Below are 27,708 nucleotides of genomic sequence, written 5' to 3'. Positions count from 1 at the left end.
GGACATCAGGCTACTACACTGAGGGGAGTGAGTGAGGCACATCCAACTACTATACTGGGGATGGGGGGTGCATCTGGCTAGTTTCTCTATAAAGCAGGAGGGAGGTCTTCAAAATTTTATGAGCACATTAGACTACTAAATGGGAGGGGGGTGGGGTGGGGTCAGGGGGTTCTTTTTTGGTTACTTTTTGTCCTGGGGCCCGATTGTAGGTAGAACTGGCCCGGAGTCTACCTCACCCAATGTCTTTTCACTGAACTGCTGAATAGTGCTGCGGTCAAGCTACACATGAATTCATCGTTCTCAGCAAACCACTATATCGCAAGTGGTCCTTCAGGACAAGGGCTAATGCATATCGAGAGGAGGCGCAGTGAGATCCTTAAACATAACTTTTATTAATAAAATATCTAAAAACAAAATATGTACATGCTACAAGTTTGAGGTCTGGTGTAACACTCCCATAGGGTGCAACATACACACTGAAACTGTGTGTGTGTGTGTGTGTGTGTGTGTATGGGAAGGGGGGTCTTTGCTGATCCCTTCACCACTAAGGGCTGTGTCAATAGCGTAGTAACAACCTGAATCGGATTGTAGCTATCCACCCCACAGTAACAAATAGTGCAGTCCCATCATCACAGTACAAATGGGACGGGGGGAAGCAAAATAGGCCACCAGTGAGTAGTCTGATATAGTGATGCTACCCCGCTGTGTGGTCAGTTCCCCACAGCTAACTGCTGAATTATGCAAAGAGCAAAGAAGCAGACCCAAACACTGAGGGACTATATAGGACATAGATGGCTCATTATATACAGTGTAGACAGATCCTACTCAAAATGTTTTGACCAAACGGTCTTTATCAGGAGCATACATAAACTGTGCAACAAATATGACATATATAATAGTCCCCCACTACAGCAAATAGCCCAAGTCAGAGCTAAACACCCAGTCTGGGCTCTAACATAATAAATAGCCATGCAAATGTTGCTTTGATGCGGTGGGGGGCTATTATATATGTTCAGTAGCATTTGTCTACACTGTATATAACGAGCACAGAGCTGGGTAGCATCACTATCTCAGACTACACATTGGTACAGACTAACCAGCAAGCTCATGGTGACCCAGAACTCATTGGAGTGTGTAAGGGACTACAATGGTCCTAAAAGCCCCCTTACTAAGATGTTAAGAAAAACAAAAAATTGCTTTCCTAAAACAGAAAGAATTTGCGATAATTCAGGTTGGAGTGAGCTTGAGATGTCTCCCAGAGCACCACTGCTGAATATATGCAAATTAACCATTGTACCCTTAGAAGCTAAACACACCTCCAGAACCGCTGGAATGCAATGATGTGTCAGCTTGTTAAATTGTACAGAGCCATAATAATCCAACATGCATACAGACTGTTTCGGATTGTTTGATCCTCATCAGTGCATGGCATGGATTAATTTGGCTCTATGGAGTAGGGCTTGTAAACCGAGAGGTACAGACTAACCAGCAAGCTCATGGTGACCCAGAACTCATTGGAGTGTGTAAGGGACTACAATGGTCCTAAAAGCCCCCTTACTAAGATGTTAAGAAAAACAAAAAATTGCTTTCCTAAAACAGAAAGAATTTGCGATAATTCAGGTTGGAGTGAGCTTAAGATGTCTCCCAGAGCACCACTGCTGAATATATGCAAATTAGTAACAACCTGACTGGGAATATAGCAAATGGGGAGGGAGCAGAATAGGTCACCAATGTGTAGTCTGAGATAGTGATGCTACCCAGCTCTGTGCTCGTTATATACAGTGTAGACAAATGCTACTGAACATATATAATAGCCCCCCACCGCATCAAAGCAACATTTGCATGGCTATTTATTACGTTAGAGCCCAGACTGGGTGTTTAGCTCTGACTTGGGCTATTTGCTGTAGTGGGGGACTATTATATATGTCATATTCCAAAAACATACAGATAAGTTAATTGGCTCCCCCTAAAATTGGCCCTAGACTACAGTACTTACACTACATAATATAGACATATGGCAATGGTAGGGATTAGATTGTGAGCTCCTTTGAGGGACAGTTAGTGACAAGATATATATATACTGTACAGCGCTGCGTAATATGTCGGCGCTATATAAATACTAAATAATAATAATAATAATATTTGTTGCACAGTTTATGTATGCTCCTGATAAAGACCGTTTGGTCAAAACATTTTGAGTAGGATCTGTCTACACTGTATATAATGAGCCATCTATGTCCTATATAGTCCCTCAGTGTTTGGGTCTGCTTCTTTGCTCTTTGCATAATTCAGCAGTTAGCTGTGGGGAACTGACCACACAGCGGGGTAGCATCACTATATCAGACTACCCACTGGTGGCCTATTTTGCTTCCCCCCGTCCCATTTGTACTGTGATGATGGGACTGCACTATTTGTTACTGTGGGGTGGATAGCTGCATTCTGATTCAGGTTGTTACTACGCTATTGACACAGCCCTTAGTGGTGAAGGGATCAGCAAAGACCCCCCTCCCCATACACACACACACACACACACAGTTTCAGTGTGTATGATCCCTACACCAATGAGGGCTTTGTCAATAGTGTAGTGTGTGTGTGTGTGTGTGTGTGTTAGTGTTGAGCGAACACCTGGATGTTCGGGTTCGCGAACGTTCGCCGAACATGTCCGCGATGTTCGGGTGTTCGCGCCGAACTCCGAACATAATGGAAGTCAATGGGGACCCGAACTTTCTTGCTTTGTAAAGCTTCCTTACATGCTACATACCCCAAATTTGCAGGGTATGTGCACCTTGGGAGTGGGTACACGAGGAAAAAAAATATTTTAAAAAGAGCTTATAGTTTTTGAGAAAATTGATTGTACAGTGGTGGATGAGCGGTGTACTACTATTCCCAGCAGCGACACAGAGCACAATGCTATACAGTGGTGGGTGAGCGGTGTACTACTGTTCCCAGCAGCGACACAGAGCACAATGCTATACAGTGGTGAGTGAGCGGTGTACTACTGTTCCCAGCAGCGACACAGAGCACAATGCTATACAGTGGTGGGTGAGCGGTGTACTACTGTTCCCAGCAGCGACACAGAGCACAATGCTATACAGTGGTGGGTGAGCGGTGTACTACTGTTCCCAGCAGCGACACAGAGCACAATGCTGTACAGTGGTGGGTGAGCGGTGTACTACTATTCCCAGCAGCGACACAGAGCACAATGCTATACAGTGGCGGGTGAGCGGTGTACTACTGTTCCCAGCAGAGACACAGAGTGGCAGTAAACACAATGCTATACAGTGGTGGGTGAGCGGTGTACACAGAGTGGCAGTAAACACAATGCTATATAGTGTGGGTGAGCGGTGTACTACTGTTCCCAGCAGCGACACAATGACTGGGGGGACTCTGGCTAGCCTGGCTGGAGAGAGAACTACCCTGCCTGCCTACCCAAAGCTAAACCCACAGACAAATGGCGGAGAAATGACGTGGATCGGGTATTTATTTACCCGAACCACGTGAACCGTTCGGCCAATCAGAGCGCGTTCGGGTCCGAACCACGTGACCCGTTTGGCCAATCACAGCGCTAGCTGAACGTTCGGCCATGCGCTCTTAGTTCGGCCATATTGCCGAACGGTTTGGCCGAACACCATCAGGTGTTCGGTCGAACTCGAACATCACCCGAACAGGGTGATGTTCTGCAGAACCCGAACAGTGGCGATCACTGTTCGCCCAACACGTGTGTGTGTGTGTGTGTGTGTGTGTGTGTGTGTGTGTGTGTGTGTGTGTGTGTGTGTGTGTGTGTGTGATTATGTTTTAATCCTCTCAATATGCATATGCAATATGCATTAGGCCTTGTCCTGTAGGACCACGTGTGATATACTTGTTTCCTCATATCAGCCCTCGAAGTGTTGTTGTAGCCAATAGCCAGTGAAAACTGATGACCTAAGGTGATCAGTGAAATGCCAGCATATCCAATTTACATGCAATGTTTATTGCATGCAGTCTGGAACTGAACCAGTCAAATGCGCTTCCTGACTATTTTGATTGGCCCATTTCCAAGCAGGACTCTACACTCCATAGATGTATGGTGTTATAGACTTCTGTGCCTACCCAATTCACTGAACATTTGACTTTCTTGTTCATATCTTGTCCATAGAAAACATTTTAAGTAAACACAGTGATTTTCTTATTAACTTCTATGGGATATTACCCTTTGCACACTGATACTCCTGTTACATGTCTTACTGAATAGGCAAAGATGTACCGAGGGGCTTACAAGAACTCATTAGTCACTGTACTCATACATGATCAGTTTTTATTTTCTAGTGGAAAGTTCACTTTAAGTGCTTGCTTTCCGTTGAATGGCTTAGCAGAAAGGCATTATTCACACTTTCAACACAACTCAACCCACGTAATCACTAGATGGCGTATAATGGTAAGTTTGTCATAGAAAATAGAGTAGAAAGTGTTACTCCAGTCTCAGTTTTAACATTTCATGTAACAACATAAGGACTCAGAAGGCTGACAATATCATCTGTGCAACCAAGTTATTAATATGTCACTTCAATTAATAGAGCTGGAGAAGCCAATTTAGGCCCCTTTTCGATGGGAGGCTGAAGGAGGTAAATCCACCACCTGTCAGCTGCTCTTGTGCACCAGCCAGGCACTTGCTAGCACTCGGCACATGAGTTGGGAACGTGGCCCCCTTTGGAGTCACATCTGAGCACAGCCTCCCTCTGATGAAATAAGTTGTGTTTTTTTTGCCGCCAGGTAACACCACCACATGTCAAATGCTGATACGTGTGGTGTCACCAAATAATACCATTTGGCTGCATGAGACTGCAGCCGAAAGGCACTTATTGCGAAGCACTCGTTGCTTCGGTGCATGGCACTCAGTACTGAAACTAGGCACCGCTATGACAGCAATTTTTTGGTACGCAGGGCGCTTAAGGGTAATTCAAGGTTCAAGGGATCGCTGGACCCTTAATTACATCTCCCTTCGTGTTGCAATGACTAGGAAGGGGAATAGAACTTCCTTGCATTGAAGGGCATCCACGGCTATAATTTTTAGGTAACTCCCAGGAGGGTTGATCCAGAGATTTATCTGACTGCCATCTGGAGTTAGGAAGGAATTTTTCTCTTTTAAGGCTAATTGGCTCAGGCCTTGTAAGGTTTTTTGCCTTCTCCTGGATCAACTGGGATATGTGCAGGTAAAGGATGGTGTTTTATTTATTTATTTATTTTTTCTGGTTGGACTTGATGGATGAATGTCTTTTTTCAAACAAACTAACTGTAACTATGTAACGCTTACGAAGATAGAAGCGGCAGCAGGGTGAGCCGTCACTCAGCTCACCCTGTGCCCAGCTCACCAGCGTACTAATCAGTATGCACTCATGGCCGGCAACCACCTGACAAACTTGCAGGTAAGTTGTTTGTGGAAAACGGTCCTTGCTAAAGACCTTTGGAGGACCTGAGTGATTAGGCAAACCTGCTAGTATATAAGAATACAACTATGGATGGAACTTATCACTGCTCTAAAATCTATACCAATTCATTCATATCACATAAATGTTAACAAGAAAATGAAAAATCAATCAATTTAAGAAAAGCATCCCCACGGCTGAGGCTAATGCTGCACACTTGGGATAACATCCTGCCAAAACAAACATATCCAATTCAAGTCAAAGCTTGAAGTCAGAGATGAACAAGAAAAGCACAGCTTAATAGCTAAATTCACAGCACCAGTCTTGATGGTTGCTGCAGGATGATAAATTGGACAGTGAGATTAAATTTGTAACTTAACAGTTGCATGGGTTTTGTGATCGTTTCAGAATAAAGTTCAATCCATAGTAGCCAGGTCTGCAAATAAAGTTGCTCACAAATTTGAACTTGTATGAACTCATGCTTAAATTGGATGGGACACACTGGGGGAAGAATTTTTAAGGCTGTAAGGGTGCATTTGAGCAGTTTACTGCCCTTCCCCAGATCGAAGTTGCAGCTTACCACCTACAGGGAACCTTCTGTAGCCCACTCTGTCCCTGGTATGGTTCCCTGTATACTGTATATGCATCATATTGCGACACTCTGCCCTTGGTGTGTTCCCCTATGTATATGTTTATTGGTCCACGCTGTCCCTGGTTTTGTATACGTATATTGGCCCACTCTATCCCTGGTATGTTCCCCTATGTATACGTACAGTATATTGGCCCACTCTGTCCTTGGTAAATTCCCCTGTATAAATGTATATTGGCCCACTCTGTCCTTGGGGAGTTCCTCTTTGTTTATGCCTATTGGTCTCCTCTGTCCCTGCTGGAATTCCTATATGTGTATGCATAGTGGCTAGTTGGCCCCCTCTGTCCCTGCTGGCATCCCCCTATGTATATGCATAGTGTTGTCCCTGGGGTGTTCCCTTATGCATAGGCCGATATGCACCCAGGGGATGATGTTATTATACGTTGCATGCATAGAGAATAATAAGGTGCCGTTAGCATCCTTCTCTACCTATGCAGTAGGCAGGGGCTTAGTCACGTGATGGAGGGGTGGCTAGGGGATTGTTATGTTAAATTGAAAGACGAGATTTAATTGTGTCTTAAAGCCCTAGTTTAGGCTCGTATTTTAGTGCCTATTGTGTTGAATACATCATCATTTCCAGACCACAAATTTTTGTACATTGAGCAAAAACTGCAATCTGACCTAATGGGATTGCAAAAATGACTTTCTGTGCAAATGTCAGCTGCAGCTTGCATAGTGTGAATAGTAGTCTGTGAACTGTCTAAACGCTTAGGCCTCGTTCACATCATTTAGCGCAGATGGCTGTGCGATCGGAACGCAACGCGTCCAATCGCACGCCATCTGCGCTCCTATGCGCTGCGCTGCAGATCCCATTCATTACAATGAATGGGATCTGTGCTGCGATTCCCAAAAATGCGTGCAGTACGCGATAGCGCCAGCGCATATGATTTGAACGGTAGAAGGGCTGTCTATGCCCTTCTACTGTTCTTGCGTGTCGCACACTATACGCGCTGCCAAAATGCGCACGGCAGCGCGTATAGTCTGAACGAGGCCTTACTCCGATCATTTGAACTGTCTAAACTCCTCCTTCCATCATCATTTACATTTCAAAGAAAGAGGAAGACCACATTGGATCAGATTGCAGGACACTCCACAAAATCATGTATAAAGCCTGAGTATGTTACAGTATTTTGTATGGTTCTGATCCAGCTCTGAAACATGCCTGAAGAAGAAACTTAAAGTTTCGAAATCTTGCAAAGGAATCTTGTACAGTTAGTCATTAAAGGTATCACCTAAACAACTTTTGTTGTTATGTCTTCAAATAAATAAGTTAGTCAGTGAAGAGCTGGGGGGAGGCAGCTAGTCTTTCACTGTTAATACAGAGCTGATCCTGCCTACCTCATCTGTGCTGGTGAGATTAACTCTTTGTGGTCAGCGCTACCATGGCTGTGAAGTCAGAGTTGAATGATTTTTGTATCCACTCTATAGCCTCGCAAAGGATTGGAGGAGTCGACGTCGGAGAAATTTTAGGAACCTGGAGTCGCTAGTTTCATAAACTGAGGAGTCAGAGTTGGAGTCGGATGATTTTTGCACCAACTCCACAGCCCTGAGTGCTACAACAGTATAGCACAGTGCATAATAAACCATTCTCAATCTCGCACCCTCCTTGAAGTGTTAATAAGAAAAAAAAAAGCAGTAAGAAAATGCTTCTTATTGTAAGTGGAGCAGGGTGATAAAAGGTACACATGACTTTTACAAAGTTGCAGCACTGACCACAAACAGTTGATCTGTCTTGGCAGTGAGATGAGATGAGCTGGATCAGTTCACGTACATTGCACTAGGGAAGATACTCCCACTCTTCTGGCAATAAGGAACTACTGAATTAAACCTGCCAGAAGCCAGAGAGGTCATGTCAATCATTTTTGCAAAATCTTTGTGTGTGCTAATTAACGCAAATGTATTATATACTGTAGACTGTCAATTATTGACACAAGAAAGGATATTTTATAATTGCTTTGCTTGTCATGTCTGAATCAATTTTTTTATAGACATACTTCTGCAGATTTCTGCCAAGTAACATATACTAACCTATAAGAAGGGGAGTGGAGGTGCCCAGCTGTGAGAAGTAGCTGGGAAATACAGTAGCAGTCTTCCAAATAAATCAAGCACAACCAGTTGATTAAAAGACTAAAAAATGTATGTGCTCATATAGACGAATGGATAAAGAGAGGAGAGGGGCGCGCTAAGTCCTTTGAGTGATACTGATGTAATACAATAGGACAGGTCTCACCTGTTTAAGAAGCGGCCGGCACAGCGTGCACACAGCCCGGATACGCTTTGTCCCTCTTAGCCGAGCCGGGGACTGAGCTCAGGCGCAGGGCGGAGGTGACGTCATACACTCCAGGAAATGGAAAGTCCGTTGCCCAGTAACACCAGAACGCTCTGTACAGAGTCGCTGGCGCTCCGTGTCACTGGATGTTAATGCTGCAAAGCTCCATCGGGAGGCAAGGAGGAAGCACATATACTAGAAAAGTATAAAGTTTTTAATAAAAACAACGCGTTTCGCGGAGATACAGTCTCCGCTTTATCAAGTTAATGCATGTTTGAATAAGGGACTGCATAGACATATATACCCTCCTCCTCATACACATGTCTCTAATTGACCAATCTGCAGTGCATGGGTGGGGCCCAACAGATCACATTCCCTCTAATACAGGAAAAAAGGCCATACAATTGCTAATAGAAGGGAAATGGCAACAAAAAATTTGTAAATAGAAAAAGGCAGGACTCCACTGACATACAATGCCCATGTCAGTGGAGTCCTGCCTTTTTCTATTTACACATTTTTTTGTTGCCATTTCCCTTCTATTAGCAATTGTATGGCCTTTTTCCCTGTATTAGAGGGAATGTGATCTGTTGGGCCCCACCCATGCACTGCAGATTGGTCAATTAGAGACATGTGTATGAGGAGGAGGGTATATATGTCTATGCAGTCCCTTATTCAAACATGCATTAACTTGATAAAGCGGAGACTGTATCTCCGCGAAACGCGTTGTTTTTATTAAAAACTTTATACTTTTCTAGTATATGTGCTTCCTCCTTGCCTCCCGATGGAGCTTTGCAGCATTAACATCCAGTGACACGGAGCGCCAGCGACTCTGTACAGAGCGTTCTGGTGTTACTGGGCAACGGACTTTCCATTTCCTGGAGTGTATGACGTCACCTCCGCCCTGCGCCTGAGCTCAGTCCCCGGCTCGGCTAAGAGGGACAAAGCGTATCCGGGCTGTGTGCACGCTGTGCCGGCCGCTTCTTAAACAGGTGAGACCTGTCCTATTGTATTACATCAGTATCACTCAAAGGACTTAGCGCGCCCCTCTCCTCTCTTTATCCATTCTCAGTGACTTTTTTTGGGAGCAGCCTGGTCCTGGATATAGGGGCCTGATCGCATTGAGAGGGATCTACACTATCCCCGCACCACATATAGACGAATGACACCTGCAGTAATCACAAATGATCTATTTGGGTGACATTAGTAGATTTAGGCCCTGTTCACAGTTGGCCATTCAGTGGTGCAATGTAACGGACGCATTCCAATGCAGAAAGTTGCACTGCAATGGAAAACCTACGTTCATGGTACATCCAGTGCTATGCGAGCTAATGGAGTGCTGTGTCCCAACGTTACCGCATAATGCTTGCGTTAACCGCGACGTTGAAGCATAATTCATTGACTGTATGCTTCACAGTATGCGCAACACACATGGCAAAGTCACGTAATGTGCGGTGCACTTTGTTCCGTTACGTTCCTGTTTTTACAGGGAACGCAACGCTGCTCCCATTGTGAAAATGCTGTAAGAAAAGGCAGCAACATATTGACTTTAGTTTCATATGTATTTGCCTTTAATTCTCAATTACTTGCTTCCTATAGTTGTATTTGATACAGAGAATAAATACAATTATAGTGAAAGCTCTATGCATGTAAAAACAAGCAAATCCTTCCTTGTCTCCTTTATCCATGGTCCTTTTCTTTTACTTGCTGGAATATTAAACGGCACATTCAAAAACTCTCCTTGCATTGTCTGCATACATAAGTGACACTCAGTCAGCTCATGTCAATCATGCTAGTGGCATTTTATTTTATTTTTAATCTCTGTAAGAGAAGGAGTATTATTTTGGTGACTAACCAGATGGAGCTTAAGCGACAACAAGTACCAATCTCCGATTATGAATCCAGAACTCACAAACGGTCACAGACGTCCAGGCTACCATACATTTATAATGGAACACAATGGATCTGCTGCGTCCAACTCACTTATTGCCATCTGGTACAATAATTGTTGCTAAACAAAAACTTCTTCATTGTCCAGATAGCTGTGAAAACAATGATGCCTCTGTATAGCTGAATTCCCTTACATTGAGCAGCATTTTTCTGCTAGCAATAAGTAGTGATGGTTATGTCTAGGAGAAGCATGCGGTTTGTTTAATCAGCTGATAGATTTGCAAAGCTCAGATTTGCTGAGATCACATGATTATTACTAGCAAATTAGAGACTTGCACATCTATCACCTGACCAAATTGATCACATGCTTCTACTTGAGTTCTCCTAGACATGACCACCACTAGTAACAAGCTTACATATATGTGTTAATAAGCCTGTAAACCTTTACTTTAGGCCTGTAACTAAATACAGTAGGCGTCAGCTAGCCTGGGAAACATTGTCTAATCACAGTATAGAAAATTGCTGAATATAAAATTCTGATTAATGACAGTAGGGTATCTCAGTTGACTGCTCTTTGCACCATGATATTAAAAGGAGTTTACCAGTATATTATTTAGGTCTAGAGCTAGTTCGTAACAGCATTTGTGTATTTATTTATCATTCAATTTTATGCACTTATGAATTTTTCTCAGCTTTTCACATTACTTTCAATTGAATGCAACATTTGAGCAACAGACGGACGCTATGCAGATGCATCTTAAAGCTGTGTAAAGCATTTAGTGGCATTTGGAAGGTCATTCCAGCATTTGTACTTCCAACTCAAATATAAGAGCATATAAATGGCAATGAACCCCTTACTAGGGGGAGTTTACATTATGCGTGTTGCACCATGATGCTTTACTGCATGTGAAATCTCTGCCCATACGATTGTAAGGGGCAATTATTAGGAATATCGAGGCTCCAGAGCAGAATAAGATATATTAAAAACAGTTTAAAAGGGGGTAGTGGTAGACTTTATAACTCCTCATGGGGGATTCTCAGGGTTTTCTGAATAGCAGTTGCAATGTCTTACTGCCAAAACAGTGTACAAGCAGTAGGGAGGCTGGCTGATATCTTACTATTTTGGCAGTTAGACTTAGCAACTGCCATTCAGGAAATGCTTTTAAAACAAAGAAAACCCTGAGAAACCTCCATGGGGAGATGGACTTGTCCAAAACCTGTCGGTTCTGTCTGATTTTAATTGCTTACTTTTTTTATGCTTTAGTGGTCCTTTAAGCGATGTCACAGTTGCTCCTGGTCTTTTCACAATATGAAGTTTACTCTTACTAACAAGTTTGTAGGGCAAGAGCTTTTTGTTGTATCTTTCAAAGATGAAAAAAGCATGAATGGAAAGGTTGAGATAGTCTGACTGAGTTTACAGGTTCTGTTGTCTGCACATTGGCTTTATGTATCAGCACTTTTGCATCACTTCGAAGCAAATTTCCCTGCCCTTCTTTTTTCCGAAAGTTCCTCTTTGTGTCTTTATGTGCACACCTGTAAATAAATGCATGTTTCTACTAAACCAAGAATAGTTTCAATGGGCTTGATGTAGTGTGCTTTTTTTTTGTGATGATAAAATATATAGTTTGAGAGCTGTATATTGCAGTACACTAACTATATGTATACATTCACTTCCTATATCATGCATAACCTTCATGTTATCTGTTGGGTTATAACATTTACAGCCAATGGTAGCTCACATACAATTTTGTCAGTAAAACAACCCCATTGCTCTAAGTACTATGTCCAGCCTGTTATGCCCAGTGCAATGTAAAGTAAAAAGATGTATTTTACACCATGTTTCATCCTTCTGTTCGGTTGGCAGAACATTGGGGGGGGGGGGGGGGGGGGGGGCAAAAATGGGCTTCTGCCCTGCTACTGAAACTACAATAGAGTAACTATAGCAGTCGTGTGAGCAGCTTATCACTAATGATGTCCTCAGCAATGATACGGTATATACCCAGGAATCTGATCCTATAGTTCACATAATATCTGCTCAGTTTTCAGGGTCACTTGCATTCTTAGCAAGTTTGTTCCATGAAATCACCCTACATCTGTTAACAGAGTTGTGACTGTAAATATATCCTGTCATGCAAAGTCTGAGGTTTATGGAGACTGTGGTCTGGTTTTCTCACTGGTAGGTGGCAGTGTAGGTGTTCTGTTAATTTAGATAATAAGGGTCTTTTAACAGATTATGTGATGTTTTCCTCTCCATCTGTGACTTTTCAACAAGTCATAAAGGTCTCCATAGCCGTATGTACTGTGCACAGAACTACGATAAATACAGATGGGGATGAAAGGTAAAGCACTCCATCTTTTGTTAAAGCCTCCACCTTTTTATAAACACGTTCTTTTGTGCTGTTTAAAAAATGCAACCTTGAACTTTATTATTCTGGCAAGAAAACGGTCTGTTCGCTGGACCGGTCTATGCAGTAAATGTGGAAAACAAGTTAGATTTAAGCATGTTTTTGCTAATAGTAATACTGTACATGAAAAACTGTGGCACGGAGCTTTATCATGCACATCATAAGCATTATGACATTGTTAGTAGATGATATTGCCTATTTTCAGCTTGTGTTTTGGGCTTTTAGATCACAAAGAGAGGCTGTATACACTCACAGGTGAGAGCAAGCAAGTTTTAGGGCAGGGGTCTCAAACTCAATTTACCTGGGGGCCGCAGGAGGCAAAGTCAGGATGAGGCTGGGCCGCAAAAGGAATTTCCCAATCACGGCGCATTGCCGCCTCTGCCCGCCCCTCTCACTCTTCATTCACAGAGAGGGGCGGGTAGAGGCGGCGATCCGTGCGGCGATTGACGTCAGGAGGGGCAGAGCTGAAGCTGAAAGCTCTGCCCCTTCCAGGAAATGCCTGTGGATTGCCCCCGGGTGATTTGGGGGCTCTGCAGCCCTCGTTTAGCGGCGGGGATGCGGCGGATTACTTGGGAGCACTGAAGCGAACTATAAGGAAGCTTTTGCCGGCGAGGGCCACAAAATATTGTATCGAGGGCCGCAAATGGCCCGGGGGCCGCGAGTTTGAGACCCCTGTTTAGGGGAACCAAAAGTTATTTTCACGTACACTGAGGAAACCAAACCAAGGGGACTGACTTTATGTTTTTCTCACTACAGGGTCTTGTTAGTCCTGAATTTTCTACTAGGAGACAGTTTTTTTTAACTTTAATATAACTTTTCATCACTCTGCAATTGATTAAGAACCAAGAAGTTGGTAAAATTGTAAATTAATGATTTATAAAGCAACTAAATATACCCTGGTGCTGTACAAAGTAAAAAAACAAACATGGGGTACATAATAATGCAGACAATGGTATACACCAATAAACAAAATACAGAATTGATACAAAATACAGAATGGGTAATTACAGTGACAAAAGTAACATGATGAATAGAATGCATAACAAATTCCAAAACACAAAAGGGGGAGAGAGCCCTGCCCTTGCGAGCTTACAATCTAAAGGAATGGGGTGGGTACTAGTATACAATAAAAATACCTAGAGGCAGTTTTTTTTGGATATATAGTAGGGGTGCAGATTGGCCTAGATCAAAGGGGGAATGGCCTAAGGTAGAGCGTATGCTTGTCTGAAGAAGTGAGTTTTGACAGGGTGTTTAACCACCCTGGCGTTCTGATTAAATCGCCAGGGTGGCTGCGGGAGGGTTTTTTTTAAATTAAAAAAAAAACTATTTCATGCAGCCAACTGAAAGTTGGCTGCATGAAAGCCCACTAGAGGGCGCTCCGGAGGCGTTCTTCCGATCGCCTCCGGCGCCCAGAATAAACAAGGAAGGCCGCAATGAGCGGCCTTCCTTGTTTTGCTTACATCGTCGCCATAGCGACGAGCGGAGTGACGTCATGGACGTCAGCCGACGTCCTGACGTCTGCCGCCTCCGATCCAGCCCTTAGCGCTGGCCGGAACTTTTTGTTCCGGCTACGCTGGGCTCAGGCGGCTGGGGGGACCCTCTTTCGCCGCTGCTCGCGGCGGATCGCCGCAGAGCGGCGGCGATCGGGCAGCACACGCGGCTGGCAAAGTGCCGGCTGCGTGTGCTGCTCTTTATTTCATGAAAATCGGCCCAGCAGGGCCTGAGCGGCAGCCTCCGGCGGTGATGGACGAGCTGAGCTCGTCCATACCGCTAAGGTGGTTAACCCTCCTGGCGGTTTATAAAAAATCCGCCAGGGGGCAGCAAAGTCTTTTTTTTATTTTATTTTTTTATTTTTTCATGTAGCGAGACAAAGTCTCGCTACATGATAGCCGCTCCGGCGATCGGAGATCAAAGAACGGGATCTCCTGGAGGGCTTCCCCCGTCGCCATGGCGATGGGCGGCATGACGTCATCGATGTCGTGACGTCATTGGGAGACCCGATCTACCCCTCAGCGCTGCCTGGCACTGATTGGGGGGGCCTCACGGCGCAGCGAGCGCCGCGTAATCGGTAAAGAGCGGCGGCGATCAGAGGGCAGACGCAGCTAGCAAAGTGCTAGCTGCGCGCTGCAAAAAAAAAATTTATCAAAATTGGCCCAGCAGGGCCTGAGAAATCCCCCTGCGCGGCATAGCCCGTGCTCAGCACGGGCTTACCGCCAGGGAGGTTAAAGATATCAAAAGGTTGGAAAGTGAAGGAAGTGTTGTGGAAGAACATTCCAGAGGAGTGGCGGAGCACATGAGATATCTTGTACACGTTGATGAGAGAAGGTGATTCTAGAGGAGGACAAAAGAAGGTTTTGCTTGCTGATGCCTTAAAAGGCATTTTGAGAAAACTCAGGAGAAAAAAGTTTAACTGATTAGGGCCCAATGGGTGATGGTAAAGCCTCATCTACATGGTACAATTTTCTGTCAGATCAACGGATCTATTATATAATTTCCAACCGGTCCAATCGGATTGGGATAGATTTTGCAATAGATTTTGTGTACTTATCAATGCAAAATCTATCGCAAAATCGGTCAGAAACAATTTGGACATCTACACATGATGCAGTTTCTTATCAGATCACCAGTCGATCTGATGGAAAATTGTACCGTGTAGATGTAGCTTAAGAGCTTTACTGTTACTGTTGTAGCTTAAGAGCTTTACTGTTATCTGATTTTTAATTTATGTTTTCAGTGTCTCATAGGGGGACATGATGAGCACAGGACTTCCGGTACCTTATTGTATGTTAAAATGGCTTTGGGTTTCCCTAAAGGGCCTAAACCATTTGTCATGCTTCCAACTGTAATGTTACAATGCAAATGAAACGTGAAATAGGACTGTTTGCTATGGCAATCAAGCACTAATACTTTCCATGTATGAATCTCTGGGTTGCAGATTTTTCTGTCTCACAAGAAGAGCTGTTGTATGCTAATTGAAGGGCTGCTGCCCATTAATCCTGTCACAAATATCACATGACTGGAGTTGATGACAGGTAATGTGAGTGGCTTAGTGAGGCAAAAAAGGACTCAGACCTGGGTCTCAAAAATAGGCCATTTCAGAGCAAACATGGATACCTGCATAATGTCTTCAGAGAATGGCTTTCCTTCACAGGATGTGGACAGAGGTTCTCGTTAAAGTGTAACTGTCGGGCATAAAATAAAAAATAATTTATTTTTATCTGGTAAACAAGTAATAAGGATGCTAACCAGGCGATCCAAAAGTTAAAATCACTATTACTTTTCTTGTTGATAAATTATCATTCCCCAGTTTACCTTACTCTTATTTGGTACACACAAAATGTGGTACACAAAAAGGAAGTTGCAGGACATGCTGGGTTGTCCTTTTTTGCTTCTGTACTTCAGACATAACTAATGCAGCCTGATTGGCTGAAGCCTCTTTCCCTCATGTTTTTTCTTTCCACACCTCTGTTCCTCTCTGATTGGCTAATATTTCTCATGCTGAGACAATGCACTTTCTATAGTGAAGGGCGGGCAAATCAGGCAGAGGAGAGTAAGGGAGGAAACAATATCAGGATTGGCTTCAAAATAGCCACACTTAAAATGGGAAATGCTAAGAAGGATTTTCTCTTTTTTTACTGTAGAAAAATCACTAAAATCAAAATTTGGACAGTGCAATACATATGTTATGTAAGTAGAGCAAGTATTTATCTACTTATACATGTGATTTTTTTTTTCTGAGATAGTATGGCTGACAGCTCCTCTTTAAAGGACTTCCGAGGCCAGAATCCGGGCCCAAAACATAAAAAAAGTTAGCTACCTTCATGGCTTTGTAAGGCACGGAGGACGCCGTCCGCGCCCTCCGTGCCGTTCCGCCTGGTCCCCTCTGGTGAATAGCCCCCCGAAAGGCTGCGACCCCACGGTCCGGGTCGGCATCTTCTGCCCCTATAAAGATGGCCGCCGGAGCTGGCCACGGCTGCGCAGTCCGCATAGCCGCTACTGCGGCTGCGCAGCTCTAGGGCCAACCCTCCGATCCACGCTGCCTGTTACGTGATCGGGGGGTTGGCCCTAGAGCTGCGCAGCCGCAGTAGCGGCTATGCGGACTGCGCAGCCGTGGCCAGCTCCGGCGGCCATCTTTATAGGGGCAGAAGATGCCGACCCGGACCGTGGGGTCGCAGCCTTTCGGGGGGCTATTCACCAGAGGGGACCAGGCGGAACGGCACGGAGGGCGCGGACGGCGTCCTCCGTGCCTTACAAAGCCATGAAGGTAGCTAACTTTTTTTATGTTTTGGGCCCGGATTTTGACCTCGGAAGTCCTTTAAGAGCTGGTTCACAGTACGGTTGAGTATCAGTGTATTTAGATAGCACGGATACACTCTGCACTTTACTGGGTTACGGTAGTCCCACTGCTCTAGGGACCATTTTATATAAATGCATCTGCTGTCCGAAAAAATGTGTAGATCGGCTTTGTGAAACACAACAGACAAATCTAGACACAAATGCATGAACAGGAAGCGGACCTTAAGCCCCATCTAGACGGAGCGATCCGGCGGCTCGATTAGCCGCCGGATCGACTCTTCCGCATCCCCGTGTATACCCGCCGCGTCCCCACTCATCCGTGCGTGCGTCGGATTCGATACCCGCTCGTCCCCGCCGGCGCCGCTTATTTTCTGCTCGATTTCCTGCTATTGTCCGCTCGTGGGTAATGAGCAGGGAATCGGCGGCGGCGAGATCGGACCTGTCGGATCTTATCAATCGAGTCGCATCAGCGGCTCGATTGATAAGGCACATCGGAGCCTGTAGACCTAGCTTAAGGCTTGATTCACTAAGCCGTGATAACTGATATCACGGTCGCGGTAGCGTTTTGCGTGCATTATAACACGCGTAACGGTTTCCCCTCGCATTTTGCGAAAATTCATGTTTGCGCGCGAACAATTCGCAATTGCGCATGAAAACCGGGCTAAACACTAGCGGGACCGTGATATCAGTTATCATGGTTTAGTGAATCAAGCCCCTAGCGCAGTGGTTCCCAACCTTTTTGGAGTCGTGACACATCAAACCAAACGTTCAGATCTCCGTGACACGTAGACTAAATGCATGTAATGAGAGACAGCGTTTTCCCACTAAATGCACATAAGAGACAGCGTTTCACCAGTAAATGCAGGTAATGACAGACAGCCTTTCACCAGTAAATGCACGTAATGAGAGACAGCATTTCCCCAGTAAATGCACATAATAAAAGACCTCTTTTCACCAGTAAATGCACATAATAAGAGACAGCTTTTCACCAGTAAATTCACATAATAAGAGACAGCTTTTCACCAGTAAATGCACATAATAAGAGACAGCTATTCACCAGTAAATTCACATAATAAGAGACAGCTTTTCACCAGTAAATTCACATAATAAGAGACAGCTTTTCACCAGTAAATGCACATAATAAGAGACAGCTTTTCACCAGTAAATGCACATAATGACAAACAGCCAGTTGTCCCCAGTATATGTAGCCAGGGATATATGTGCCCAGTATATGTAGCCAGGGATATATGTGCCCAGTATATGTAGCCAGGGGTATATGTGCCCAGGATATGTAGGCAGGGGTATATGTGCCCAGGATATGTAACCAGGGGTATATGTTCCCAGGATATGTAGGCAGGGGTATATGTGCCCAGGATATGTAGCCAGGGGTATATGTACCCAGGATATGTAGGCAGGGGTATATGTCCCCAGTATATGTAGGCAGGTGTATATGTCCCCAGTATATGTAGGCAGGTGTATATGTCCCCAGTATATGTAGGCAGGTGTATATGTCCCCGGTATATGTCCCCAGTATATGTAGCCAGAGGTATATGTCCCCAGTATATGTAGCCAGGGGTATATGTCCCCAGTATATGTAGCCAGAGGTATATGTCCCCAGTATATGTAGCCAGAGGTATATGTCCCCAGTATATGTAGCCAGGGGTATATGTCCCCAGTATATGTAGCCAGGGGTATATGTCCCCAGTATATGTAGCCAGGAGTATATGTGCCCAGTATATGTAGGCAGGGGTATATGTCCCCAGTATATGTAGGCAGGGGTATATGTCCCCAGTATATGTAGGCAGGGGTATATGTCCCCAGTATATGTCGGCAGGTGTATATGTCCCCAGTATATGTAGGCAGGTGTATATGTCCCCAGTATATATAGGCAGGTGTATATGTCCCCAGTATATGTAGCCAGAGGTATATGTCCCCAGTATATGTAGGCAGGGGTATATGTCCCCAGTATATGTAGGCAGGTGTATATGTCCACAGTATATGTAGGCAGGTGTATATGTCCCCGGTATATGTAGTCAGGGGTATATGTAGCCAGGGATATATGTGCCCAATATATGTAGCCAGGTGCCCCCCCCCAGGAGGAGAGAGATCGAGGGAAGGAGAGCGGCACCTCAGGGTGCTCTCGCTCTCTCCTCCAGAACGAAGTGCGGTGGCTGGCAGAGAGGCGGAACTTACCTTCCGTGTCTCTGTCCCGTCTGGTCTCGTCGCCGGCGCGGGATGTTTTGCCACTACTCTGGCCTGATCCAGAGCAGCGGCTGCAGAGCCAGAACTTCCGGCCGGCGCATGGAGCGACACGGAAGGTAAGTCCCGCCCACTGCCAAGTGCCGCCAGCCCGCCACAGTTAGTATCGGAGGGGAGAGTGAGGGAGGCAGAGCACCCTAAGGTGAGAGAAGGGGGGGAGATGGCCCCCTTCTCCGCCGCTGCCCACAGTTCTTCTCCCTCCACTGCGCTGCTCCCCTCCGAGAGCCGCGACACATACCCAAAGCTGCCGCGACACATTGGGAACCACTGCCCTAGTGTGAACTAACCAGTATTATATTATGGTTTGTAGCAAACTACAAAAATGCAACAGAGTACTGGGAATAATGCTTGGTTCGCACATAAATCCGCACATTTCAGGTCCAGTCCTGTCCTTTCAGTTTTCTATCAGTTTTACTTGACTGGATTGGGACTGTACACTTTTTATGTGTGAACACACCCATAGAAAATGGATACAAAACTGACAGGACTGGAGCAGACTGGAAATGTACAATTTTATGAGTGTAGAGAGACGCCCACACTTGCGACTGCTGCAAACTTAGGCACTTTTTATTGGCCTGAGGAAGCGGGCCAGTACCCGTGAAAAGCGTTGTCTTTTTAGCGCATCAATAAATATATATTAGTGCATCAATAAATATATATCTACCTATGTGGTTAGTTCTTTTATGGAGGTGAGATCTTTTTACCCCTAAATTATATTTATTAGAGTCATAAGTATTTCTTGGGCGTCTCCCACTGTCTTGTCTAGTAGTTACTGCCACCTTTTTGGGGCAGTTATTGTATACCACGTGTATCAGTATTTCAAGGTGAGTGACCGACCCGTAACCTGTACAACAGACCTGGGATACCGAGCGGGGACGGTTAATTTCTCGCAGGCTCTGTTGGTGGTTGCAGGAGTGCAACCCACCTTTGTGAGTATATTTTAATACTTCATTTACAGTGACATTCTCAACGATACTGCACCATTGGGCTCCTGGTCTCTCTCATTGCAGAACCTTGGTGGTTGGAGCTTCAACCACCAGGACTCACCAAAATAAATCCTCAGACATGGAAATGTACACCTTTTATGTGTGAACACAGCATAGAAACACATACAAAAATGACAGAATAGGACTGGACCGTAAATGTAGAGATTTATGTGTTATAGCCATAGAAAGTACAAAACTGATGCCAACTGTAAAAAACTGACAGGACTGGACACCTTTGTATGTGTGAACCAAGCCTAAGAGATGGTGTAATGTGTAATGCATATACACTCTTTATATACAAAAGCAGTATTTAGTCAATACACACGAAAAAGAAGTACAGCTAATATTTTCCAGAAGGAGATGACAGAGTGTATAATATTTGTATAGCAGTTTCAACAGCAACAATAAAGAAGCATGTGTCATACAATGTTAATGGCAGCTAGATATCTCCAGAAATGTAGCTAGATAATTATTTTAATTAGGAGATGTAATATTTTGAAGTATATGTGCAACAGTTTTGAATAATATATACAGTATGTACCATGTAAAAATGTGGCCAGATGTCTCCAGTAAGAGATGATATATTGCACAATGTAGCGCTCTAAGCAGCAGCATTAGTAGGTCACATGATGTACGGTAATTTCCAGTATTCAGCAACACCTGTATGCCATAGAGATATGTTGGGCATTTAATGCATACAAGACAGTTTGGGGAATAATAACCATCTCTTTCAAGTAATGCCATGGTCTTATCAATATACTGTTATGTACAGGTTCATTGTTCATTGTAATCTGGCCAGCATGTTCATTATCAGGCGAGAATGCTGGCAATAGTATGATTGTTCTGTGGCATGAGAAAGAACTGTCACTCTGTCCCTCCTGGCTGCCATGTACCAACCATAGTATGGCACCCAGAGCATAGTGAGTAGCAACAACCTAGCTGGGAATTAAAGGAGATAATGAGACATAAGCAAATTATGCTCCGAAGTCCACACAAGAGTTTGCGAGAAGCTTAATAGCAGGAGTCCAGTGTAGTCTGAAAGTGAAACAAAAGGTATCTGTTCTAAGCCTAATAATGAACCACATTCACCATATTTACAGAAGATACCATATAAAGACATACTGTATATCTATTTTATACTACATGTAAATTGATCATCTGTACACAGTCCAGTAGCGCATTAGAGATATTAAGGGTGGATACATGCAAACCAAACCAAAATTTGGTTGAAAATTAGTATAATTTAAAGACAAAAATACAAATAAGCTTATTGGTTCCCGCCAAAAATTGCCTCATTCTACGGTAAGGGGTAGAAGATTGTGACTGTGGTAGGAATTAGACTGTTAGCTGTTCTAATACAATACTAGAACAGGTAAACCCTTTTAAGTTGTCAGAATTAGTGTGCTTATTCTTAATTATTTTTGGACTATACATTAACATATTTTGAATACTGGTATTTAGCTCCCCTAAAACATAAAGTTCTTAGGATATTATAATTTGGAGCACAGATCATTTATAATTATTGTGGCTTTAATCTTAACTTAGGAAACCACAGTCATGTGACGACTTCCCTTCTGCCCAAGTTTTCATTTAAGCTTATTCTGTGTTTTTGTAAAATATTTTGGCCAATATGTTCATCTGTGTTTATCAGTAATTTATCAGTGCTTGCACTTATCTGAGTGATGGATCTATAGCATCACTCTGTCTTCCTCCTGGGGAACATCTGATGCCGTGACTTGGACAGATACTGTCATTTTTTAAAAGATGATTGCTGCTTTCATTCTGTGGATGCTTTATCAGCCTTCTAGCAGTAGATGGGTTAAATTATATCCCAGACCCCTGTACCTTCTGCATTCTTCCCTTCGCCCTACACTAATTCCTCCCCCCTCCTCACATCAGACATCTGGTGCTAGGAAGATTTTGTCACCAGGACTGGATGAGAAATAGTCCTTCCTCTTTTTCCACTGTCCCTCACTGCATCTGTATAAGCTTTTTATGAATGAAGATACATTCCAACCCAAATATGAAATTTGCCAGTTGTTTTGAACTGTCAGTGATCATCTACTGTTAGATAATGTTATTCCACTTTTCTAGCTCACTTTCCAATGGCTCTTTTTATTAATTGATTTTTATACAGCATATAAGCTTTAAATTCTTACCTCTGGAGAGAGAAGACTCTGGGTCCTCCAGAGGTTTCCTCCTCCACCAGGCTGTTCCAGCACTTATATGCCTGGAAAAAGTTGAGGCCCGATCAGGTCAAAGCTATTGCGTATGCACAAGCCGTTGACAAGGGCTTCTCAATGGTCTTTCAGAAGATGTAGCTCTGGAACAACCCCGTAGAGGAGGCTTCCCTTTATTCAGGTGAGTACCCATTTAGAGCACTATTTTGTCTACAGGTACCCTTTAACTGATGGTAAGGGAGTAATGCAATAAGTTACACTTGATTTTAATGTGGCCAGCCAATAACAGTGCTCCATTTTATTTCAGGATCATTGGCTTCCAGCACCACATTCAGTTTGGTGAATTACTTCAATTATTATGCTTGAGAACTCTTCTCAATCACTGACATTAGAATCCAAAATGAAGATAGAAAATAGGCAGCCGTGTCTGGGAGTTGAGAAGGACGGAGGGTTAGAAGGACGGAGGGTTAGAAGGACGGAGGGTTAGAAGGACGGAGGGTTAGGGAATAGCATAAGGAGAGATTCATTTTATTCATAAGAACTTGGAGAATAAGTTTAGGGTTAGAAGGATGGAGGGTTAGGGAATAGCATAAGGAGAGATTCATTTTATTCATAAGAACTTGGAGAATAAGTTTAGGTGTCGGGAAGAACATTTTCATCAGCAAGAGATATTTGTTACGGTTAGTTTTCTGAACTTTTAAAGGGGCAGTATGGCAAAAACTACAATTCACAAGTTATATGTACATGTACATATTTGTCCCAGAGTAAATGCACTATAAATATTTTACTTCCTAAGCAGCTGTCACTTACAACAGGTATTAGAATGTAATCTGAACTCTTACCAACAGGATTTGAACTAGTCCATCTCCTCACAGGGGATTCCCAGGATTTCTTTTACTTTCAAAGGCACCCTTTGAATGGCAGTGGCACAATCCAGCTACCAGAGCAGTATTCAGAAAGAAGACAGGCTGGCATGTTAGTAAAGGTCCTTTCCAGGGAGTGCTTTTGAAATAATTAAAAAAAAACTGTGTGTTTCCCCTAATGAGGAGATGGACTGATCCAAAATGTGTCAGCAAGAGTCAAAGAGCTGTCAGATTACAATACCTACTGTAAGTGACAGCTACACAGGGTGTAGAAGGAAATACAATATACAGTCCTGTCTGTCTTCAGAAAGTGACTCTTGTGTGACTCAGCTACTCTGCACTGGATGCATTCCAACTTGTGACAGAGGCAGAGCTTCCCATAATAGCCAGTTAGCAAACGGGGGCCTGGTTTTCTTCATAATAATACAAGTATTTTTATAGATTGGTTATAATGCGAACATTAAGGCCTCTTGCACACTGCAAGTGATTCCCATTCAGATTCCACTTTTTAATCAGTTTTTACACCCGATTCAGATTCTGATTTGCAGTGTGCAGGGAGCAAACTGCAAATCGGAATCTGAATCGGATGTAAAAACTGATTAAAAATCGGAATCTGAATCGGAATCACTTGCAGTGTGTAAGAGGCCTTAGGATGGCCAGTCTACTTTCTTCACAAGACTTGCCAACTTCAGATATTTGTTCACTCCTGAAAGTGTCCATAGACTATGCATTTTTTGCCCAGAGCAGCAAATACTAGCCACACTGAGAACTGACAAATTTTCAAAGCAATTTACGCAAACTTCTTAACTTACTCTATACATGCAGCACTTACGATGGTCATGTAACATTGTAACCTGCTACGTATACTGTGGAAACCCCTGTAAGGCCCGGTTCACATTAGCGGTCGCCGTCCGGAATCGCCGTGCCGTGCCGGACGCATAGACTTTCATTGCTATGCCGTGCGTCAGTTCCGTCCGTTCCGCATGCGGAACGGACGGAACTGACGCACGGCATAGCAATGAAAGTCTATGCGTCCGTTCACATGCGTCCGTTTCGTCCGGACCGGATCCGGACCGGATCCGGACTCCGGCGTAAGACCCAACATGCGCTATTTTTTGTCCTCCGGCAGACGTATCCGGACTGCACCATCCGGCCAATACAAACCAATGAGAACCGGAGAGCGCACAACACACTGGCTATAAAATCCGGATGTTCCACCCCACTTCCTATGCGTATTGTAGCGGCGATTTTGGATGGGGACACATGGGCAAGCATTTTGGAGTGGAGCAGCAGTGACTTTAAACGTGCTGGAGATGTTGGCAGTATGTCGGAGGTGGAGGTGAGTGCTAAACAGCGGAGGGCCTGATTCCACAGGTCCACCTTCTGCTGACCTCCCAGACCCCAACATTTTTATTTTATTTCTACTATCTTTTGCCAAACGGATCCGGATCGCATCCTGATGAACACCTGATGCAAACTAAACGGATCCAGATCGGATCCAGGTCAGAACCGTACGGTTCCGATCCGGATCCGGTCCGGATCCGGTCAGGTCATCCGGTCCGTTTGGCAGAGAACCGAAGTGTGAACCGGGCCTAAACCTAATTTGCACTGTCTGTGCATACAAGGTTTACAGAGCTTTCGTGAAGATATCTCATTATGAGGTGATATTAATTGATCATTTCATAAAGGCACTCAGTACATTTTTTTTGTTTACTAAAAAAGTTTATTGCATGAAAAGCATAGTATAAACTGCATTAAGAAATGCTAGAACAGTATTACCAAAATTAAATAGTTTAATTAATAATAAGTTCTGCATGTTATATACTGCTAATCAGCTATGATAAATGTTTCAACCATACAGTGTCAAAAGTACAGTAGCCACTGATTAATAACATTTTGGAAGTGAAACAAATGGTAGAGTTAACGGCCAGACTGCATAATTCAGTTGCTAATTTTAAAGTGGACCTGAACTCTTGCAGAGGACAGAAGGAAAACAGAGAGAAGTGCACCCTGTATGTATTCAGATAGTTTAGCCTGTGTAATTTTCCCTCATCTGTGACTAATCACAACTGTAATTTTATCTATCTGCTGGCTGCCTCGGCAGAGCAGCTAATTTGTAAACACAGCATGTTAACTCTATGTCTGTTTCCATGAAAGCAGGAAGTAGACACCTTTCAGATTTATTGTGGAATTGGGCTCTATTCACAAAAAGTCTCATAAATGACTTATTTATCACATAATTGATAAATAACCTTTCAGCACATTTACAAGCAAAATCATCATTCAAACTAAGTTGTTCCTGATTAACTTTGTTTCAATATTACTTTTCTTACCTTAATTATATTATGTTTTTGCTCTTTGGGAGCTTAAACATGTAAAATAGATAAGGTGAAAACAGAGGAAAACAGGTGAAAAATTGTTGTGAGTCATGCCCTATGTATCAGTTGTAAGGGCCTGAGCCCACTAACCCAGTTGTGTCCGCTTTTTAGTTACACATCAATGTTATGCTGTTAATACACGTTACGGTTTTCACGTTCGATTCTCCGCGCGAACTATTAGCCATTCGATTCTCTGCTCAATTCTCTTATCTTCTGCTCTTTTTTCTTATCTTTTTTTCATTCACTTCTATGAGAAATCGAGTGGAACAGAATCGAGCGGAGAATCGGACATGTCGTAATTTTATCATCGAAGGCATCTGTCGGAACGATTCTCCGCAAAAAATGTAACGTGTATTCCCAGCATTACAGATGTTGAAAAGAAACGCATAACATTTGGAACTCATCTCAATATCTTTATCATTAAAATGTTATCACTTAATTTCTGAGCCTTAGATGCAATGGACAACCAACCCATATACTGTATATTTTAGATCGATCACCCCCAGCTACTCTTTCTTCATAAGAGTTAATCCCATCTTACAGCTGAAATTTAAACTCTGGTACAGCAAATCTGAGTTACTGATAAAACTGTTCTAAACTCTGTCACCTTTAAAACTGGAGAGGGTTGTAGGGTGGTTCTATATTGTAGCACAATCATGTTGTGCAATGTGCACCATTCATTTCTACAAAGCCAGGAAAAAGATGGAACAGGTTATTTACATTTCTAGCCAATGGTACGTCAGCATTCTGTCTAAAGGCATCACAGACCTAGGAATCAGAACTAGAAAGGTCACATGATTGCCAGTGGTAGACATTTCTGGTTAACCCAGGTTTGCTTTATGTTTGCTTGGAGTATACATTTTCATCCATGTTCATCCATTATATAACCTCAGTGGGAAGGTACTGGTAGACATGACTCTTTGGCAGTGTAAATGACAGACGCCATGCATCCAGTCAGCCAGTGGGTAGATGATAGTGTTTGCTACAATGTAATATCTTCATGTGGGGTTTGTCAATTTCAACAGACATTGCACTATTTCTGCCAACATTGCTCTGTGGTGACCATTCGTTATTTTGAGGATTGTAGGCCAGCCATAGGTTTGTCCTGGCCTACCATCTGCAAACTAAAAAATCACGTATGTGGGCAGCTTTAGAGTGCTCAATAATGGTGTGATATTTAGTGATTGATTGTACTTTCAATAAGATCATTCAGATCGTATCCAAAGCATTAAACAAACTACCATGCAATTGTGTCTATGAAACAAATCCGCCATGCCGATCGACCATGTCTTTAAGGAAAAGATTGATAATATGGTTTTCAGGATCGATCATGCCCACCAGTTTCTCTGTTTTCATACAACACGATCTGAATAATCTGATCGAAAATATGATTGTTCACTAAAATTGTACTGTTAATGGGCACCCTAAGTCTTCATTTACTTTAATGGTGATGTGAAATAAATGATTGTAATATACAGTGGCGGAGCAATAGGGGATGCAGAGGTTGCAATCCGCACTTGGGGCCCTTGGATCAGCTACTCGGGACCCTCCTTTATCCATCATATTAGCTTTTCATTGATGCTATACTGATAATGAACACCTCTAATATGTGCATTGCATAGTGGTAATCCTTAAAAAAAGATGAGTTCCTTACTCTAAATACACCTCTCTGACACTGCAGCTGTCCTTGGTAGGTTTTGGGGCTACATAACAATAGAGTGCTTGGGGCCCCATGTAAAACTCGCACTGGGGCCTCAAGCTCCTTAGTTACACCACTGGTAATATGACCTATAGATGTGTAAATGACCAAAGCAGATTATAGTGTATTAACACGTACTAGTAATTATCTTATTGCCGAACAAAATGACTTGCCTCTCCAGCTAATATCCACTCTGTTATGTGGACATTATGAGTACAAATATGTTTATGCGGTAATGATGCCAGCGGAGCTTAACCTTTTCCATTGTTCTCCGATGGAAGTAAAACACACAAGAGAGGCCCTATGGGTGTATGTCAGTTAGAAACGTGCCTTATTGTTTACTGTGCGTGTCATTTAGTTCAGCCATCTAGTGTACTCCACTCATCATTATACATTCTTGCAGATTTTTCTGTCCGACAAGGATTCACAAGC

The 27,708-nt window shown here is 43.5% G+C and overlaps 1 protein-coding gene and 1 long non-coding RNA gene across 6 annotated transcripts in view; one reads left to right on the top strand and one right to left on the bottom strand.

The window, feature by feature from the left end:
• Positions 1 to 27,708, top strand: part of NOL4 (nucleolar protein 4) — a 401,146-nt gene that overhangs the window by 107,643 nt on the left and 265,795 nt on the right. The window lies entirely within an intron of this gene.
• LOC137517722 (uncharacterized) overlaps positions 1 to 27,708 on the bottom strand; it is a 58,038-nt gene that overhangs the window by 9,031 nt on the left and 21,299 nt on the right. The window contains exon 2 of the long non-coding RNA XR_011020635.1: positions 15,730 to 15,797. This is a non-coding gene — a long non-coding RNA (uncharacterized lncRNA). The remainder of the gene's footprint in view (positions 1 to 15,729; positions 15,798 to 27,708) is intronic.

Source organism: Hyperolius riggenbachi, chromosome 5, assembly GCF_040937935.1.
Source record: "Hyperolius riggenbachi isolate aHypRig1 chromosome 5, aHypRig1.pri, whole genome shotgun sequence".
Lineage (NCBI taxonomy): Eukaryota > Metazoa > Chordata > Amphibia > Anura > Hyperoliidae > Hyperolius > Hyperolius riggenbachi.
The sequence above is the reverse complement of the archived record's forward strand: the minus strand, read 5'-3'. Positions and strand labels throughout refer to the sequence as shown.